The sequence below is a fragment of the Babylonia areolata genome, chromosome 19 (genome assembly GCF_041734735.1).
Source record: "Babylonia areolata isolate BAREFJ2019XMU chromosome 19, ASM4173473v1, whole genome shotgun sequence".
Lineage (NCBI taxonomy): Eukaryota > Metazoa > Mollusca > Gastropoda > Neogastropoda > Buccinidae > Babylonia > Babylonia areolata.
Genome location: NC_134894.1, coordinates 6,429,752 through 6,434,751, shown reverse-complemented (window position 1 = coordinate 6,434,751; position 5,000 = coordinate 6,429,752). Strand labels below are relative to the sequence as shown.

The window sequence follows — 5,000 nt, the reverse complement described above, 5'->3', positions numbered from 1 at the left end:
TACACACACACACACAAACACAAAGCGTGCAAATCTGCTGAACATCGAATTTTTTTTTTTTTTTTTTTTTTTTTTTTTTTTTTTTTTACTAAGAATGGCCCTAGTCACTTTTCATACCTTTCCTGACAATAGCACACGTGGTCATTTTCGACATTTTTCAAATGAGTTAATCGTGGTTGTTACCTGCATTTTTTTTTGTCAAACTCAAATTCAAAAGAAGGACGGATAGTGGGTACTCTCTCTCATTCATAATCATACAAACACCCCCCTCCCTAAACACACACACACACACACACACACACACACACACACACACACACACAAACACAAAGCGTGCAAATCTGCTGAACATCGAATGCATTTGGCCAAGGTCACTGAAAAACAAGCTATAATGTCTCAGTAGTTATCATTATTATCATATTTAAACCACGTGAGCACTTCTTTACGGACCACATTTTCCGGCAAAGAACGCAACGTTCATTTCAAAACACACACACACACACACACACAGTGAGAGAGAGAGAGAGAGAGAGAGAGAGAGAGAGAGAGAGAGAGAGAGAGAGAGAGAGAGAGAGAACACAATAATATATTTTATATAACCCACCATCAGAAACAATCTTCCACAGAGAAGAAACCGAATACCAGTGGATATAATCTTACACATCTCAGAGTGGCATTAAAACACGACAGATATGCAGCGGTCGGAAAGGCACACATTGTATCCTTGTCCTCCATAACATTAAAAAAAAAAAATGCAATAATCACACAACAGGATGATATAAAATTTGTTTTTGCCGCCATCACGCCATAGATTTTATTGAGGCGTTGCACTATCAGACACTCATAACGAGTGACAGGCGATAGTGTCAGTTGGGGGGAAAAAAAGCCCACAAAAAACAAAAACAAATAACAAAAACAAACAAACAAACAAACAAAACAAAAAACCCGAAACAGCCACGTCAGTAAAAAGTTGAATGTAATGAAGTAGTGAAAACTTATTTGAAAGTGAGTGAACATTATGCCATCTTTCCGTCTGTCCGTCTGTCTGTCTGTCTGTCTGTCTCTCTAGTCTCTGTGAGACACACACACACACACACACACACACACACACACACACACACACACACACAGAGAGAGAGAGAGAGAGAATGAGAGACAGAGACAAGACAGACAGACAGAGACAGAGATACAAAGATCGTTAACGAGCTTCACAGTTCACATTATTATGCCACCGGCACTTGGAGCAATGCTCGTCATGATCCGTTTAACCCACTGACTTGACAGTAACATGAAACCCAGCCACACAATCTATAAACACTCACTGAAAGTCGCGACACAAAAGGGGGTAAAAAACAAACACCGAGCTGATGCTACAATATTCATCGCCCTTGTATTCAGCCTATCAGTTCTCACGCTCTGCACATTCACCTGTTCCCCTTTCGTCACCAACAAGTGTCTTGTCTCTGTCAACTATGGCAATCATCTATCAGACCCCACCTCTACACTCCATTTCGCTCACTACGATCAGCTTCGGATCCACTCTTCACCTTCACCTTCACCTTCACCTCTCCCGTAGTCTGGGTTCAGACCGTTGGGGCACCGCTGCTGACCTGGCCACCACCCCTCTCCACTCTTCACGGTTTTCTGATTTCCTCAGGGCGTCACCGAGCGTCAAGCCTGTCCACCCCCGGATGTTGTCTTCCCATCTCTTCTTCTGCCGTCCTCTCCTTCTGCCTCCTTGTACGGTGCCTTGCAGGAACGTTTTGGCAAGACCAGATGATCGGGAGATGTGTCCATACCACCTAAGTTTGCGTTTTTTCACTATGGACAGAAGGTCTTCGTAGGGTCCAATACTTTGCTTGATTCTGTTCTTCACTTCCGTGTTAGTGATGTGGTCTCTGTAGGAGATGCCAAGTAGTCTACGAAAGCATCTCATCTCGACAGCTTGGATTCTTCTCTCGATGTCCGCAGTCAGGATCCACTCTACTTTCGCATATCCAGATTCAAACTCTCGACTGTTTGCCGCCGTTCTTTTTCTGTCTCTGGACCTTGCAATTGGAATGAACTTCCTCTCTCGCTTCGTCAAGTCTCCACACTTAGCTCTTTCAAGTCTGGCCTTAAAACCCACCTCTTCCCAAAATAGCCTCCCTTCCCTGCCTCTTCCTTGTCTAGTTTCTCCAGTTTTAGAGTTATGCGTGCGTGAGAATGACTGGTGCGAAGGCGCTTAGATTTGTCTCTGCACAAGATTCAGCGCTATATAAGTACCATTATTATTATCATTACCACCACCCCTGTCCTGTTCTCTCCCACAGTTTGATTTCATTGTTATGCTGTGAGTGCGACTTGGACCTATCCCAGGTTCAATTCGACAATGAATGTTTCGCAGCGTTAGTCTCAGTGATAACAGAAATCTTAAAGGCAGTTAACTAAGCTGGATACGACGAGGTCGCCAATGATACTAAAGGCAACAGGTTCCAAGGTGGAGAATGAAAACAACACTGAAACTAAACAGCTACAGCTACAGCTTGCACATCATGTATCCTCAACCCTCCTCCCCCTTCCCCTCTCCCCTTTCCAAACAGTGTAGAAACAGTTATTACTATCATCATTGTCTTTTTATTTTGTTTTTATTTATTCATTTATTAGTAGTAGTAGTAGTAGTGGTGGTGGTGGTGGTAGTATCTTTTTTTCATATTCAAATATTCATTCAGTTATTTATTAATTTTGCTTAATCATTTTTTTTTTCTTTTCTCAAGGCCTGACTAAGCACGTTGTGTTACGCTGTTGGTCAGGCATCTGCTTGGCAGATGTGGTGTAGCGTGTGACGCCTCTTTGAGCCGTTCCATTTTTTCCCACATTATTACGCCTCTTTGAGCCGTTCCATCCAATGCACAAAGTTTTCATAAAATAACATCAGATTTGGTCATTCAACGGAACTTGGATTTTTCGTTGTTTTTTTGTTGTTTTTTGTGTGTTGTTTTTTTGTGTTTCTTTTGTTGTTGTTGTTGTTGTTGTTGTTTTTAACTAAAAAACGCTAACGTTAATTTTGATCTGAACGTCTCTCTCTCTCTCTCTCTCTCTCTCTCTCTCTCTCTCTTCCACAGCATGAAAAATACCATGGTTCATGGTTGAACAAGCGCGCGTCAACTTCATACGTTCATCTGCGTCAGCAGAAAGGTTGTCTGAAAAATACACCACATTGATCCTTCTATCGAGGTTCACGAGAAAACTAAGAGCATCCATTCGCTCATCATATGACGTGATCTGATACAATGGTATACGTTGCTGCTCTTGTCGATATATTGCACGAAAAGAGAACGTAGAACAGTCAAGCTATACAAATACCCGAGAAGATTAGACCGTAAACATAAGCGCGGAAACATATTCAAGCTGAAATACAAAGGAAAGAAAGAAGTGTAGTTATTTAATTCGCAACTCGTTGCTGTCTCTTCCCTACTTGCCCCCTTAAACCAATCCGTCAATTATTTTTTCGCTTTCAGGCGAAGGCGCAGAAAAAGTGTCATTCATCACAGGAAGAATTGCGTACATTCTTGGGTAATCCAAAACAAAAGCTTGGATTTGTGACAGAGATGTTCCAAGAAATGTCCTTGAACGTTCCGTCTGGTCATTACCTCGATCTTGCTAACCCAGGAATCGTTCAGAACTTGTAGCATTTACGGAGATTTGTCTGTCAATGAAAACAATGCTGAGAAATGAATGTAAAAATGAACATAACATACTGAATTTTGCAACAGTCAGCAACGTTGGTACTGTGCGAAAAGTAGGTTGTGACTTTACTTTCCGAGAAACAATTTGCATTGCATCCACAGCGTCTCTCAATGTCCTTCACACACACACGCGCGCACACACGTACACACACACACATACACGCGTACACACATACACATACACACGCAGCAAGGACAAAAAAAGTGACAGACTGACAAGACAGACAGACATACAGACACCCTCCAATCGCTGAGGATCTGGGTTTAAAAAAATCAAGGTATCAGCAATGTCACATGCGAAGCAATCTGATACATTTCCACACAAGGTGGAAAGAAAAAAAAAACCACCCAGTAAAACACTGTTCTTGTCAAAGAAGAAAAAAATCGCGCAAGTTCCCGGGAAAACTGCCTTGAACAAAAGTCGTTCTTGTCCTTTCTTCATCAAAGCGGCCAAGATTTACAACACAGTTTCATAGGATCGAATGCAATCTCCATTTCTTTGGTATTTGTGTTTGTCTAACTCTTGTACCTTGTCGACCCAGTATCCGATGATATCTCACATAGTGTGGTTCTTTGTCTGTGAATGCTCGCGTCATGTCTATTCGCGGAATGAAGTGTTCACACTCATCGTCAGACTCGCTCGAAGGCAGTTGATCTACAATTCCATATGCTTATAGTTAGTTCGCCGACTCTCATGGGAAAAATAAATGTCACGAAGAAGAGAAAGAAGGGAGAAGTAGAGAGATGGTATTTTGATGACGTTAAGTAATGTATGCAATCGATTTTTCTTTAAAACAAACCATTTGTTTCCGAGATTCTATGGCGTCCAATTTGCTAACCACCGATTTTGAAAGAAGAAGAAGAAGAAAAGCAAAAACAACATCAAACGGTTGTCAAGAAGACAACAGCAAAAACAACATCACACACACACACACACACACACACACACACTGACACAGAGGCACACACACGCGCGCGCGCGCACACACACACACACGTTAGATAGCATTCGTTTTTCCACCAATGCACCCTTTTTATTTCAGCATTAAGATGATAATTATACCCCGCAGCGCGAGCCAAGCTCGTGCTTCGCTCGTCAGCACACCCCACAGAAGGAACAGGGCGGACGTGTATCTTAGGGGCTACATTCAGTGAACCATGTTCTGGAACGTTATCGCCTGATAGGCTCTCAGTCTCTCTCTCTGTGTACCGTGCACGTGCACTACGGATGAATTGTAGAAAGAAGAAAAAAAGGAATAACCCCCATCCTCC

The 5,000-nt window shown here is 42.3% G+C and overlaps 1 protein-coding gene across 1 annotated transcript in view; it reads right to left on the bottom strand.

The window, feature by feature from the left end:
- Window positions 1-5,000, bottom strand: part of LOC143293411 (ras-related protein Rac1-like) — a 65,862-nt gene that overhangs the window by 40,758 nt on the left and 20,104 nt on the right. The window lies entirely within an intron of this gene.